We start from the raw sequence: 16740 nt of genomic DNA on the forward strand, positions 1-16740 counted from the left end.
GCGACCGCCGTTACAATAAATGTGCCTCAGCAAATTATGATTTTATCTCCTCTCACCATGTATGTTTGGTGAGAGGAGATAAAAAAAACTGCTTCTTAGGCCCCCTGCTGCCTCCGATCGTGTCCCCCGTCGTCCCCCCGTGCCCCCCCCCCCCGTCCCTAAATGCCGGGAAAAAAAAAGAAAATTGCGCACGCATGTGCAGTGACATAAGGCAGCTATTCTGCCTGTAAATAGAAACTGATCAGGGACCCTGATAATTGGTCCCTGATCAGATGGTCACTGTGATATACCTATCACAGTGACCATAGTCCCATATTTACACAATACAGCACAAGATTTGTGCTCTTTCCCTCCCTCCTCTCACTGTAGTTGATCTGTGAGAGGAGAGAGAGAAATACTATAGAAATCTTGTGCTGTATTATACTGTGAAATACACCACATACGTACTCGCCAGTGTTCCGATATTGTCCGTAATCACCCCAGATTACCCGTAATCACGCCAGATTACCCGTAATTACTTGTTATCTCCGTAATTCTTTTTTTTTCCGCTGAATTAGTTTTAGTTGCTGTAATTAACTGCGGTTTACAGTATTTTTTTATTTATTTACGTTAGTGTTGTGTCTATATTATATAAAAATATAAAAAATCCCCCAACAATTAAAAATACAAAAAAAAAAAAAATTTACTTGTTAGTTTAGTGTTAGAAAATAATGAACCGCAGAAACCGCAGAATGTTCTCTGCAGAGCAGGCATACGCCATGCTGTGCTCTAGGGGTTCCGGCAGTGATACAGACACTGCGTCAGAAGCAGAACTTGGCTCAGAAAGTGACACAAGTTCTGCTTCTGCCACTGGACCCCCTAGCCCTATGGTGGTGGACGCAGCGGTCACCGGTGAAGCGTCAGGAGCCGGGCCTAGTACTGCAGTCCCTCCCGCAATGTGGGATCCTGCAGTTTCTTTCTCCCCCCAAATTCCGCCATTTACAGCAACTCCAGGCATCAACTCTGATGTCACAAATTTTACCCCCTATAATTTTTTTAATTTGTTTATAGGGGATCAGGTCCTGGAACTAATCGTCCAGCAGACAAATTTATACGCCAGGCAATTTGTCACCCAAAATCCCAGTTCTTACTATTCCAGAGGATGGATCCCCACAACCGTCTGTGAAATGAAACATTTTTTGGGAATTACCCTAAATATGGGGATTTTAAAAAAAAACGTCTATCCGTTCCTACTGGGCTACTAGCGCTATCCATAGCACCCCTGTATTTGCTGCTATCATGACCCGAACGCGCTATGAGACACTAATGCGCTTCATGCACTTCTCGGACAACTCCCAAATCCCCCCAAGAAGTGACCCAGGCCATGATCGCCTCAACAAGTTGAGGCCCCTCATCTCCCTCCTATCTGAGTCTTTTCTGAATTTGTACACCCCAGGCCAAAAAATTGCGGTAGACGAGTCCCTTATGGCCTTCAAGGGCCGTCTATCGTTTCGCCAATATATCCCCTCCAAAAGAGCCCGATACGGAGTGAAACTCTATAAGGTGTGCGAGAGCACAACGGGCTACACCTGTGCCTTTTTTATATATGAGGGCAGGGACCGCCACCTTAATCCCCCAGGATGCCAAGAGGATATTGGCATTAGTGGGAAAATTGTCTGGGAACTCATGGTGCCATTCCTACAGAAAGGGTACCATGTGTACACCGACAATTACTACACCAGGGTCCCCCTGTATAAGTCCCTCCATGCTGCGAATACAGGGGCCTGTGGGACGGTACGAAAAAATAGAGTCGGCTTCCCTCACAGCTGGTGTCCAGGCGACTAGTAAGGGGTGTGTCACTCTCATTCACCAGTGACCAGTTGCTCGCAATAAAATGGAGTGACAAAAAGGACGTGTACAGGCTCTCCGCCGTGCACGAGGACACCACAGTGGCAGTGAGAGAGAGGGGCGCTACCTCTGATAAGAGGAAACCGGTCTGCGTGGTGGACTATAACAAGTTCATGGGGGGAGTCGGTCTATCTGACCAGGTCCTACAACGTACCTGGTCAAGCGCAAAACTAGGGCCTGGTATAAAAAGGTAGCGATCTACCTTATCCAGATGGCCACTTATAACAGTTATGTGCTCTATAAGACCCAGGGAACGCTCAGTTTCCTCCAGTATCAGGAGAAAATTATAGAGCACCTCCTGTTTGACTCCCCCGCACCTGGAGACTCCTTTGAGTCAGAGAATGTCAAAAGGCTCACTGAGCGCCACTTCCTGCCACTGAGAGTAAGGAATACCCCCAAAAGAGATGCCGGGTGTGCAGTAAACACGGAAGGAGGAGGGATACCCGGTTTTACTGCCCCATGTGCCCTTCAAATCCAGGCCTGTGCAACTACCCCTGTTTTGAGACCTACCACACCGTTTCTAATTATTAATTTTATCTATAATTTAGGGAACACCAAAAAGGGTGGGGTGGGGTGGATTCTTTTTAGGGAGTCAATTTCATTTATTCATATTTTATTTTTCGTTTCTGAGCTTTCCAAGGGAGGGAGGGATTCTCACGGGGAGATAGTAAAGTATTTATTTCAGACTGTAAAACAAATTTTCCCCTTTTTTGATTTTTTTTTTATACATTTCTTGGACAATTAAATCCAGGACTTGATCACTCACAAATGAATACAGTTTATTGTGCAGGAGCCCACATCTGTCTATTCAGAATATGGACCCCACAAGTGTTCTTGAAATAAAAAATAAATGTGGGCATTGCATTTATTAGTAGATAAATCTAACACCTGCGGCCCGTGCCGCCCCTGAATTAGTGGAAGTCGTGCATTTTAGCAATGGTTACAAGAATAAATTGGGGATGTATTTCCTTTTTCTTATGACTATGTCCTGCCACATACGGCTGTTACATTCCTAATTCTGTACCGTGATACGGGCATGATATTTTTATTTTGGAGGATCTCTAATAATCGAGCTGTTCCTTATCAATACACCATGGGCTTTGTTACGGTTCTTCTGAAATACTGACATCATTTTGAGGATTAGTGATCCTTTACTGTTCCTATAGATGGTTTTGGACATTGTCCCTCTATATATTCTGTAGGTGATTGGTTGTTTTGTGCACATAGCGGTTCCTACCTTGCCGGGCAGGGGCCTGTTATGGTGTACCGCGTCACTTGGCACATTCGTCCCTCATAAGGATTGATGGAGCTAAAGAGACGTTGTACAACCAGTCACTGAAAAAAACAAACCTTGTATTGACAGCCCTGCAGGTGTTCTTCTATCTAGTGAACAGACTCGAGTTTGCAACATAGTTGGATACATTTTCCTCCATTTGTTTGAAGATATTGCCCGTCACTCCAGTACAGTTTATTTTTTCCTCTCTGACTGATTTTATATTAGGACAGAATTCTGTCCACAATGACATCATAATGGCACCAACTGCTTCTTCAGCAAGACATAGTCATAAGTACAGGCAAATACGTCTATAGCAACATGTATCCGTTATGAATACACGGCTTCACTTCTCTTCTGTATGCCGCACAAATTTATTAATGTGGCATATTTCTAACAAAATAACCTTCTACCACGTCTCCTCTATTTCATGTGGAAACGTAATAAGAGTTTGAAGAAAACATTATATACCCATAGTGTCTGAAATGATACCCATTATTTCCTCCTTTAAAAAATTTTTGGTCCGCATGCCCACTACACCACTAGATGAATACCTTTAGGGGTTTCGTTTTTAAAATGGGGTCATTTCTGCGTGGTTTTTTTTTTGTTCAGGCAGCTCAATGCCCATAAATGCATGATATGGGGCCTAGAATTTATTCAATTGTGCCCTGAAAGCCAAAGGGTGCTCCCTCTCTTTTTGGCCCAGCCACACGTCTAATAAGCAGATTGGGGCAACAATGAGAGTATTTTTGAAAACAGGAGAAACCGGGTGATTGATTTTGGGGTGTGTTTCTTCATTCTTATGGTCGCTTTACACAGAAATCAGTCTTGAAAGTGATACTTTTATGAAAAAAGTGATTTTTTATTTTTTTTTCACCTGCTATGCATTAAATTTAGCAAAAAACTGTGGAGTCAAAATACTCACTACACCCCTAGATAAATACCTTAAGGGGTCTAGTTTTCTAAATGGGGTCATTTATGGGGAGTTTCTATCGTTCTGGTAGTTCAAAACCTCTCCAAATATACAGTGGGGCCTAAAACATTTTCAAGCAAAATATGAGTCCTGAAAGCCTCCAGGTGCTCCCTTCCTTTCAAGCCCTGCTGTGTGTCCAGGCAATGCATTAGAGTCACAATGGGGGCATTTTTGAAAACAGGAGAAAAAGGGTGATAGATTTTGGAGTGTGTTTCTTCATTCTTATGGTCGCTTTACACAGAAATCTGTCTTCAAAGTGATACTTTTATGAAAAAAGTGAGATTATATTTTTTTACGTATGCTTTGCATGAATTCTTACAAAAAAACTGTGGGGTCAAAATACTTACAATACCCCTTAATAAATACCTTAAGGGGTGTAGTTTGCAAAATGGGGTCACTTGTGGGGGTTTCCACCATTCTGACACCTATGAGCCTCTGAAAACCTGGCTTGGTGCAGGAAAACCAAATGTACTTCAAAATGTATAAAATGATTACTAAACTTGTAAGTCTTCTAAATTGCTCAAAAAAAATTATTTTTTTCAAAAGTGCTACCAAAATAGAGTAAAGAGATGGAAATATATATTTAATAAAAAAAATTGTACTGTATGTATGTACATATGTGACATATTGCCGTTAAAAATAGGGAAAAATTATAATTTTTAAAAAATTTCTTCATTTTTTCAATTTTTTTATTAATTTCCGTAAATCGTATCAGTCTACTTTTACCACTAAAATAAAGTACAACATGTGACGAAAAAACAATGTCAGAATTACTTGGATATTCAAAACTTTCGCTGAGTTATTCTCTGATAAAGTCACACATACCAGATTTAACAAATCTGGCTTGGGCATTAAGGCCCAAACAGGCCCGGTCATTAAGGGGTTAACTTAAGTTTTCTTATTCTCTTATGTACGGGGGTCTGTGTGGCAGTATATACGGGGGTTTGTGTGGCAGTATATACAAGAGGGGCTGTGTGGCAGTATATACAAGGGGGGCAGTGTGGCAGTATATACAAGAGGGGCTGTGTGGCAATATATACAAGGGGGGCTATGTTGCAGTATATACAGTATCAACATGGGGTAGTATCTACATGGGGCTGTGTGGCACTGTGTGCCACTATTTACATGGGGGCTCTGTGTGGCGCTATCTACTGGGGCGTCTGTGTGGTTCTATCTATAGGGGGGTCTGTGTGGCGCTATCTCCAGGGGGGGTCTATGTGGCGCTATCTACGGGGCGGTCTGTGTGGCGCTATCTACGAGGCGGTCTGTGTGGCGCTATCTACGAGGCGGTCTGTGTGGCGCTATCTTCAGGGCGGTTTGTGTGTGGCTATCCACAAGGGGGGTTATGTGTGGCTATCTAAAAGGGGTACTGTGTGTGACAATCTACAAGGGGTACTGTTTGTGGCTACCTACAAGGGGGGGCTGTGTGTGGCAGTATATACAAGGGGGGGCTGTCTGGCAGTATATACGGGGGTCTGTGTGGCAGTATATACGAGGGTTTGTGTGGCAGTATATACAAGGGGTCTGTGTGGCAGTATATACAAGGGGGGCTGTGTGGCAGTATATGCAAGGGGGGCTGTGTGGCAGTATATACAAGGGGGGCTGTGTGGCAGTATATACAAGGGGCTGTGTGGCAGTATATACGGGAGTTTGTGTGGCAGTATATACAAGGGGAGCTGTGTGGCAGTATTTACAAGGGGGGCTGTGTGGAAGTATATACAAGGAGGGCTGTGTGGCACTATATACAAGGGGGGCTGTGTTGCAGTACATACAGTATCAACATGGGATAGTATCTACATGGGGCTTTGTGGCACTATCAACAGGGGGGTCTGTGTGGCGCCATCTACTGGGGGGTCTGTGTGGCGCTATCTACAGGGATGTCTGTGTGGAGCTATTTACTGGGTGGTGTAGGGCGCTTTCTACATGGGGGGTCTGTGTGGCGCTCTCTACAGGGGGGTCTGTGTGGCGCTATCTACAGGGGGTCTGTGAGGCGCTATCTACAGGGGGTCTGTGTGACGCTATCTACAGCGGGGTCTGTGTGACGCTATCTACAGCGGGGTCTGTGTGGCGCTATTTATAGGGGCAGTGGTGTAATGAGGGATCCTTTCATTGATGCTTATAGTTGGTGTCTATAACGACCTATTTTATTGCTGGACTAATTTAACATAAGTTTTCTTATTCTCTTATTTAGTCGCTATATTAGCGTTTACTGTGGGTATTACTTTTGATCATCAGATCGCCCACCATTGATGGAGACTCGCCCTGCTCCCTAACTGCCCCGCTTAGGAGGTCCCAAGACTTAGAGGGAACATTGACTACAAATAACCCTTTTTACCACTCACAAATGCCCACAATTACCTCAATCCTCTCCATGCCATTCACAATAACTTCATAACAGTCTACACTGTCCCTAATTCCAGACACAGTGCCCCCATGAAAGATACAAAGTCCTTATGACAACATGACAGCCAAAATGTCCCATTGGGGAAGTGGAGATAGTGATGAATGTGTATGTTGGAATGTCTAATGTGAAAAACACTAATTCATTTACAATGCCCTTAAATATCTATAGCCAATATATGTACTACTAGACATGTATTCTTATATACTAGGAAGGTATTACCACACCTCTGAAAGTCCAGAGCTAGAAACTAGCCTGATAATTATCAGTAATTAATAATAATATTAATTACCAGTTTTCTGATTCCTCTATTGCCGCTGACTGGAGGATTCCATATCTTGCTTCTTTTCACTTTCAAATAGACACCTAGAAAAGAAAAAAAGAGGTGTGATAATACGTTCCTGGTATATGCTATATATGTATTGAATCAGTAAAGAGATGTTAGTGTGCCTAGTTTCTCATAAAACAAAAGTAATTTTTAAAGGGCAATTGAACCCTTTCTGGGATACCTTCTTATGAGCCAAACTAGAGATCCCACCTGAAGAATTCCTATCCAAGAATCTGCACCGACCACCCCATCCTGACTAGAAGCCACAAGTAGCATATAAATGTCTCTGACCACATTCCCTAATTTACTCACCAATCACATTCTCAAGAATATCTTACAAGAACAATTACTATCGAAAAAAATACCTTTTGCAAACCACAAACAAACACAACCTGACCAGGGAAATCCAACTCAAAATAATTTTATTATCAAAACTGTGTGAATTATTTCTATCACACCTACTTTACGTAATGATAATACTTTCAAGAGTAATTTTATCAACATTTATTAGCCCCACAAAAGACTGAAAACATACTTTTACCCAAAAGTATAAGTAACCATTTCTCACTTAACTTATGCCTCCTGGAACAAAAACCCTTTTGAGTAAAGTTACTTTTTCCACTTTGCTCTCCTGAATTAAGAAGTCACGACAGTCACAATGTTCCAATCACAGCACAATGCCCGTTTGAGAACAACAATACCTAAAATGCTGCAGTACCTGCCACAAAGTCTTCAGTGCCAACCACCTTTCGCCATGACAACCACAATGCCTTTAATGAACCCTATGCAAGCCACAATACCTGCTAGGCCAACCAAAATTCCCACATGAAAACCAGAGTGCCCTCTATACCAGCCACAATACCCCAATAAAAGCCACAATGCTCTTCAGGCCAGCCATAATGCCCCCATAACACCCACAAAGTACCTTATGCCATCTACTATGCCCCCTGCCAGCCACCAGGTTCTTATAAGAGCCACTATGCCTTATGCCAGCCATATTGCCTCCTTTCAAGTCACAATCAACTCTCTTCCATGCAATAATCAATGCCCTTTAAGCCAGCCCCTATGCCCAAGTGGTATTTAAAAACTGGCAATATCCCTTTACGAGCCACTATGCTGCAATAAAAAGCAACAATGCGCTCACTTCCCCCTTTGCCAACTAGGACATGACAGATACAAATCCCCATGCTAGCCAGGACCCCTGCTATGTCCCTTATCCCAGTTAAAATGCCCCCAATGTTAGCCACAATTTCATCCATGCCAGCCACAATGCTAACTAACCACCAAAACACCATGACAGTCAAAGTACCCCGTGACAGACAACATGCTTATATGAAATCACCAATATCCCATATCCAAACCAAAATGCCCCATTACAGTTACAATGTCCCCAGTATCCTTTATACCTCTCACAATTCCCCTTATTCCAGACACATTGCCCTCAATGCCCCCCTTAGCCAACCACAATAAAACCATGACAACCACAATGGCCTCAGTGCCTTAATGACAACTATAATGCCCTATGACAGTCAAAAAAGTCATCTTGCCAGCCACAATGACTCCATGAAATTTACTAAACCCCCATCTGCAATATTCCTTATCTCCTCAAAATGCCCTCATGACATCCACAATGTTCATAATCCCAGTCACAATACCCCATGAAACTCACAATAAAGCTCACATGAGAGCCACAGTGCCCATGACAGAAACTATTGCCCTACAATTGCCAAAATGCCCCAATGACAACTACAATGCTCTCATTGCCCATTTTACCAGCCACAATGCCCACACGAATACCTCAATGCCCTCCATGCCAGCCCTAATACCTTCATAACTATTAAAATGCCCCCGTGACAGCCACACTGAATTAGAATTCCTCAAAGACAACTGCAATAAGCTTAATGATCCTCTAATCAGTCTAATTGCCCCATGAAGGTCATCATATCCTTTATACCAGCTATAGTGCTCCATGCCAGCAAAAACTCATATTTTCCAGTCACAATGCTCACCATAAGAGCCAATATGCCACCATGACACCCACAATATCTCTTATCTCAGCCACTATGTCCTTTTTAAAGCCACAATTAAATTCATGCCAGCCAGAATGCCCTCATTGCCACCTTTCCAGAAGGAAAGTCTCCATACCACCCACAATGCCCCTGTGCAATCTACAATGCCAAAATGACAACAGCTATATCCATTTTCCCAGTCACAAATCCCCCATGCCAGCCACAATGTACTTTATTAAAGCAACAATGCGGTCAATGCACCTTATGCTCGCCACAATGCCTCTTTGACCAGCAAAAGCCTTTAATACCCTTATGCTAGCCACGAAACCCCACTATAACCAAAATGCCCTCACTTCCTCCTTTGCCAGTTACAATGACCTCCATGCCAGCCAGAATGCCCTTAATTTCTTTTTAGCCAACCACAATATCCCCAAGGCAACCACAAAGCCCTCATGCCAGCCATAATTCCACATTCCAGCCACAATGCCAGATACAATGTACTTAATTCCAGAAACAATACCCCTTATGCCAACCACATTGCCAAAACGACAACCACAAACCTCCAATGCCCGTATACCAACCATATTGCCTCCATGACAGCCAAAATGTCCTCACATCCCCTTTTGCGAGAAACAATACCATCCATGCCAATCACAACGCCATCACTTCAACCTTGGCCAAAAACCATGACAACATGACAACCACAAAGCCCCCATGCCAGCCACAATAACACCCAATATGTCTATGTAATGACGGGGGTGGGGGGACAGACAAGTGAGCCCTAATCTACCCGCCACTTAGTCCCTGCCTACTTGCAACGACCCGCGCTAGGCGACGGGGTACAACTGGGCGACGGTCCCTACGCTCAATAAGTGCACGACAGACAAACAGACAAAGGTACACAGAGCTAGGGGGAGAAAGGGGAGTTGCCCACGGCAACACCGTGAGCAACAAGAGAAGTGAACAAGCCGAGTCAAACCAGGAGAGTACGAGGTGCCAAACGCAGAGCAGAAGAGTAGTGAACAAGCTGAGTCAAACCAGGAGTGTACGAGGTACCAAACGCAGAGCAGGAGAGTAGTCAGCAAGCCGGGGTCAATATGAAGCAAGGTCAATAGTACAAGAAGCTGCAGCAGGGCCAGGAAACCAAACGAGAAGAATCACAAGCAAAGGAGGAACAGGAAAGGCAGGTATAAACAGACAGAGGGCGGGAGCTAGCTCCGTCTGGCCAGGCTGTGATAGGTTCTCCCACTCCTAAGCCTGCCACCCTGAGTGGTGGAAGATGGAGTCAGTCTCACAGACATAGAAGCAGGTGCAGACTGATTATCTATGGGCGTTAACCCCGAAGCTGTGCCTGGCAGATCCTTTACAGTACCCCCCCTTTTATGAGGGGCCACCGGACCCTTTCTAAGTGGACCTGGTTTACTGGGGAAATGAAGGTGAAACCTCCTGACCAATATCCCAGCGTGAACATCCCGAGCGGGTACCCAAGTCCTCTCCTCAGGCCCGTATCCTCTCCAATGGACCAGGTACTGGAGGGAGCCTTGGACCATCCTGCTGTCCACAATCTTGGCCACCTCGAATTCTGCCCCCTCAGGGGTGAGAAAAGGGACCGGAGGTTTCCTCGAGGGAGCCAAGGACGGGGAGCAGCGTTAAAGGAGGGAGGCATGGAACACGTCATCAGGAGACAGGATTGAGGACTTCAATGACCTTGTACGGCCCTATAAACCAGGGAGCAAACTTCTTGGACGGGACCTTAAGGCGCAAATTTTTAGACGATAGCCACACCAGATCCCCGACCATAAACAAGGGGTTAGCAGAACGTTTTCTATCTGCCTGAGTTTTTTGTATGCTCTGGGACACCTCTAGGTTCTTCTGAACCTGAGCCCAGACTGTGCACAGTTCTCGATGAACGACCTCTACCTCGGGATTGTTGGAACTACCAGGTGAAACGGAAGAGAACCGTGGATTAAAAGCAAAATTACAGAAAAAGGGGGAGACCCCTGACGAGTTACTGACCCGGTTATTAAAGGAAAATTCAGCGAGGGGAATGAATGAGACCCAATCATATTGACAGTCAGAGATAAAGCACCTTAAATATTGTTCTAGAGACTGATTAGTCCTCTCAGTTTGGCCATTAGTTTCAGGATGGAAGGCAGAGGAGAAGGACAGATCAATCTCCAACTTTTTACAGAAGGCTCTCCCAAACAATGAAACAAATTGTACCCCTCTATCAGAAACAATATTGACAGGGGCCCCATGGAGACGCAGGATGGGTTTGACAAACAAGGTAGCTAACGTCTTAGCATTGGGTAGTTTCTTGAGGGGCACAAAATGGCACATCTAACTGAAGCGGTCTACTACAACCCACACCACCGACTTGCCTTGAGATGGAGGCAAATCGGTGATAAAATCCATGGAAATATGGGTGCAAGGTCTCTGAGGAATGGGCAAAGAACATAGTAAGCCCGCTGGTCGGGACCTGGGAGTCTTGGACCTAGCACAAACTTCAAAAGCGGCGACGTAGGCCTTAACGTCTATAGGCAACCCAGGCCACCAATAGTTTCTGGCAATGAGGTGCTTGGTACACAGGATGCCTGGATGGCCAGATAGTGCAGAGTCATGATTTTCCCTAAGTACCCTTAGCCGGAATTGCAGGGGAACAAACAGCTTGTTCTCAGGAAGGCTCCCGGGAGCTGAACCTTGATCAGCCGCAATTTCAGAGACTAAATCAGAATCAATAGCGGAAATGATTATACCTGGAGGCAAAATACAAGCAGGATCTTCCTCCGAAGGAGGGCTGGCCATGAAGCTACGTGACAGTGCATCAGCCTTAACATTTTTAGACCCAGCCCTATAGGTATCTGGTAAAAAATAACGCCCAACGAGCTTGTCTCGGGTTTAGCCTCCGGGCAGATTCTAGGAAAACCAGATTCTTGTGGTCGGTAAGGACCGTTACCTGGTGCCTAGCCCCCTCCAGGAAGTGGCGCCACTCTTCAAATACCCATTTAATGGCTAAGAGTTCGCGGTTGCCAATATCATAGTTACTCTCAGTGGGTGAAAACTTCCTGGAGAAGTAGGCACAAGGACGGAGATGGGTGAGGGACCTGGTACCCTGGGACAAGACAGCCCCCACTCCCACCTCGGACGCGTCAACCTCCACGATAAATGGCTCCATTTGGTTGGGCTGAACCAGCACCGGGGCCGAGATAAAGCACTTCTTAAGGACCTCAAAAGCCTGGACAGCCTCAGGGGGCCAGTGGAGGAGATCAGCATCTTTGCGAGTGAGATCCGTAAGAGGCTTAGCGATGACGAGAAGTTAGCAATAAACCTCCTGTAATAATTAGCGAACCCCAGGAAGCACTGTAACGCCTTCAGGGAGGCAGGTTGGACCCATTCCGCCACAGCCTGGACCTTGGCAGGGTCCATGCGGAATTCATGAGTAGTGAGGATTTGGCCCAAAAATTGTATCTCCTGCACCCCAAACACACATTTTTCGGTCTTCGCAAACAGTTTGTTTTCTCGAAGGACCTGGAGCACCTTCCTGACATGCTCAATGTGGGAGGACCAGTACTTGGAAAACACAAGTATGTCATCAAGGTACACTACAAGAAATACCCCCAGGTAGTCTCTTAAAATCTCATTTATGAAATTCTGGAAGACCGCGGGAGCATTACACAACCCAAAGGGCATGACAAGTTATTCGAAATGACATTCGGGCGTGTAAAACGCAGTCTTCCACTCATCCCCCTCTTTGATGCGGATAAGGTTATACGCCCCCCGTAGATCAAACTTAGAGAACCATTGGGCCCCCTGAACCTGATTAAAGAGTTCAGGAATCAGAGAAAGGTGATACTGGTTCCTTACAGTGACCTTATTCAAGCTTCGGTAGTCAATGCATGGCCTAAGCCCACCATCCTTCTTCCCTACGAAGAAGAAGCCAGCACCTACCGGAGAAGTAGAGGGGCGAATGTAACCCTTGTCCAGGCATTCCTGGATATACTCTCTCATGGCTTCACGTTCGGGACAAGAGAGATTAAATATCCTACCCTTAGGGAGCTTAGCTCCTGGTACCAAATTGATTGCTCAATCATATTCTCTATGAGGAGGTAACACTTCGGAGGCCTCCTTAGAGAAAACATCGGCGAAGTCCTGAACAAACTCAGGTAGCGTGTTCACCTCCTCAGGGGGAGAAATAGAATTAACAGAAAAACATGACGTCAAGCATTCATTACCCCACTTGGTAAAGTCCCCAGAATTCCAGTCAAACGTGGGATTATGCAACTGCAACCAGGGAAGGCCTAAAACCAAATTGGACGATAATCCCTGCATTAACAGTACAGAGCACTGCTCCAAATGCATGGAGCCAACAAGGAGTTCAAAAACAGGGGTATGCTGTGTAAAATAACCATTAGCAAGAGGAGTGGAGTCGATACCCACTACCGGGACAGGTTTAGGCAAATCAATCAAAGGCATAGCTAGAGACATAGCAAATTCCACAGACATGATATTAGCAGAAGACCCTGAATCCACGAAGGCACTGCCGGTAGCAGACCTACCACCAAAAGAGACCTGAAAGGGAAGCAAGATTTTATTACGTTTCATATTTACGGGAAATACCTGTGCGCCCAAGTGACCTCCCCGATGATCACTTAGGCGCGGAAGTTCTCCGGCTGCATTCTTACGCTTAGGAAAGTTGTTCACTTGATGCTTGTCATCCCCACAGTAGAAGCAGAGACCATTCTTCCTGCGGAAATCTCTACGTTGTTGGGGGGACACGGAGGCCCCGAGTTGCATAGGTACCTCCGAGTCTTCCGGGGAGGAACGAAGCAACGGAACCTCGGGAGGCATCATGGGGGAGTCAGAGGAGAAAACATCAAGACGTTCAAGTCGTTGTTCCCTGAGACGTCTGTCAAGTCGTACCGCTAAAGCCATAACCTGGTCTAGGGAGTCAGAAGAGGGATAACTAACTAGCAGATCTTTCAGGGCGTTCGACAGACCCAACCTAAACTGGCACCTTAAGGCAGGGTCATTCCACCGAGAAGCTACGCACCACTTCCTAAAGTCAGAGCAATACTCCTCAACAGGTCTCTTACCCTGACGTAAGGTCATCAGCTGACTCTCGGCAAAAGCAGTCTTGTCAGTCTCGTCATAGATGAGTCCGAGAGCAGAAAAGAAAAGATCAACGGAGGAAAGTTCAGGGGCGTCAGGAGCCAAAGAGAAGGCCCATTCTTGGGGCCCTTCCTGGAGCTGGGACATAATTATACCCACCCGCTGGCTCTCTCAACCTGAGGAGTGGGGCTTTAAACGAAAATAGAGCCTACAACTCTCCCGAAAGGAGAGAAAAGTCTTCCGGTCCCCTGAGAACCGGTCGGGCAACTTGAGGTGGGGTTCAAGAGGTGAGTTGAGGGGGACTACCATGGTAGCATCAGGCTGGTTGACCCTCTGAGCCAGGGCCTGTAGGGAGAGACCCTGCATTTGCTGAGCCAGGGTCTCAAGGGGGTCCATAGTGGTGTCAGGGACCAGGGTAGACTAGGTATGGGCTTGTGATTATGTAATGACGGGGGTGGGGAGACAGACAAGTGAGCCCTAATCTACCCGCCACTAAGTCCCTGCCTACTTGCAACGACCCGCGCTAGGCGACGGGGTACAACTGAGCGACGGTCCCTACGCTCAATAAGTGCACGACAGACAAACAGACAAGGGTACACAGAGCTAGGGGGAGAAAGGGGCAGTTGCCCACGGCAACACTGTGAGCAACAAGAGAAGTGAACAAGCCGAGTCAAACCAGGAGAGTACGAGGTGCCAAACGCAGAGCAGAAGAGTAGTGAACAAGCCGAGTCAAACCAGGAGTGTACGAGGTACCAAACGCAGAGCAGGAGAGTAGTCAGCAAGCCGGGGTCAATATGAAGCAAGGACAATAGTACAAGAAGCTGCAGCAGGGCCAGGAAACCAAACGAGAAGAATCACAAGCAAAGGAGGAACAGGAAAGGCAGGTATAAATAGACAGAGGGCGGAAGCTAGCTCCGTCTGGCCAGGCTGTGATAGGTTCTCCCATTCCTAAGCCTGCCACCCTGAGTGGTGGAAGATGGAGTCAGTCTCACAGACATAGAAGCAGGTGCAGACTGATTATCTATGGGCGTTAACCCCGAAGCTGTGCCTGGCAGATCCTTTACAGTCTATTATTCCAGTCAAAATGTCGCCATAACAGCCAGTAACAATGCTGCCAATGCCCCTTATGCCAACCACAAGGACACAATTACAGCTACATATAATCAATGCCCATATGACAGACAAAATGCTCTCATTTGCCTAAAAACAAAGCCCTTCATGCCAGCTACAATGTTCTAATTTCCTCTTTGTCAACCACAATGTCCACATGACAGTCACAAATCCCTATGCCAGCAATGATGGCACATGTCAGCCACAATGCCCTCCATGCCAGTCACAATGCCATTATTAGCCTATGCAAACTAGAATGGCCTTGTTCTAACCATAATGCCGCTAATTTAAGCCACAATGCCCACATAACACCCGCTATATGCCTTATTCCATCTGGAATGCTCCAACGCCAGCCATAATGGCTCCCATTCAAGCAACAATGCCTAAATGCAAGCCATAATACTCTTATAAGAGCCACTTTGAACCCATTTTACCCACAATGTCCCTTATACCGGCTACAATATCTCCATGACAGCCAAAATGTCCTCTATGCCAGCCAAAATGCCCTCATTTCTGCTTTTGCCAGTCATAATGCCCCATGACAGCCACAGTTACCGCATTTCTCTCAATGCCGGCCACAGGGCCCTCCATACCTGCCACAATGCCCACATGACAGCAAAAATTTCCTATTGGGAACGGAGAGATGGTGATGAATGAGTATGTTGGAATGTAAATGCAGTGAATCCATGTGCAGAACGCAAAGGCATTTACAATGCTCTGAAATATCTGTAGCCAATATATGTACTACTAGACATGTATTCTTATATACTAGGAAGGTATTACCACACCTTTGAAAGTCCAGAGCTAGAAACTAGCCTGATAATTATCAGTAATTAATAATAATATTAATTACCAGTTTTCTGATTCCTCTATTGCCGCTGACTGGAGGATTCCATATCTTGCTTCTTTTCACTTTGAAATAGACACCTAGAAAAAAAAAAAAAAGAGGTGTGATAATACGTTCCTGATATATGCTATAGATGTATTGGATCAGTAAAGAGATGTTAGTGTGCCTAGTTTCTCATAAAACAAAAGCAATTTTTAAAGGGCAATTGAACCCTTTCTGGGATACATTCTGATGAGCCAAACTAGAGATCCCACCTGAAGAATTCCTATCCAAGAATCTGCACCGACCACCCCATCCTGACTAGAAGCCACAAGTAGCATAGAAATGTCTCTGACCACATTCCCTAATTTACTCACCAATCACATTCTCAAGAATATCTTACAAGAACAATTACTATCGAAAAAAATACCTTTTGCAAACCACAAACAAACACAACCTGACCAGGGAAATCCAACTCAAAATAATTTTATTATCAAAACTGTGTGAATTATTTCTATCACACCTACTTTACGTAATGATAATACTTTCAAGAGTAATTTTATCAACATTTATTAGCCCCACAAAAGACTGAAAACATACTTTTACCCAAAAGTATAAGTAACCATTTCTCACTTAACTTATGCCTCCTGGAACAAAAACCCTTTTGAGTAAAGTTACTTTTTCCACTTTGCTCTCCTGAATTAAGAAGTCACGACAGTCACAATGTTCCAATCACAGCACAATGCCCGTTTGAGAACAACAATACCTAAAATGCTGCAGTACCTGCCACAAAGTCTTCAGTGCCAACCACCTTTCGCCATGAC

At 45.3% G+C, this 16740-nt stretch overlaps 1 long non-coding RNA gene across 1 annotated transcript in view; it reads right to left on the reverse strand.

Moving 5' to 3' along the window:
- LOC142664809 (uncharacterized) overlaps nucleotides 1-16019 on the reverse strand; it is a 33312-nt gene extending 17293 nt beyond the window's left edge. Inside the window, exons 1-2 of the long non-coding RNA XR_012851387.1 lie at nucleotides 15944-16019; nucleotides 6827-6900 (exon numbers count right to left, since the gene is read on the reverse strand). This is a non-coding gene — a long non-coding RNA (uncharacterized LOC142664809). The remainder of the gene's footprint in view (nucleotides 1-6826; nucleotides 6901-15943) is intronic.
- Nucleotides 16020-16740: the final 721 nt, after the last annotated feature.

The sequence above is a fragment of the Rhinoderma darwinii genome, chromosome 12 (genome assembly GCF_050947455.1).
Source record: "Rhinoderma darwinii isolate aRhiDar2 chromosome 12, aRhiDar2.hap1, whole genome shotgun sequence".
Classification (NCBI taxonomy): domain Eukaryota; kingdom Metazoa; phylum Chordata; class Amphibia; order Anura; family Rhinodermatidae; genus Rhinoderma; species Rhinoderma darwinii.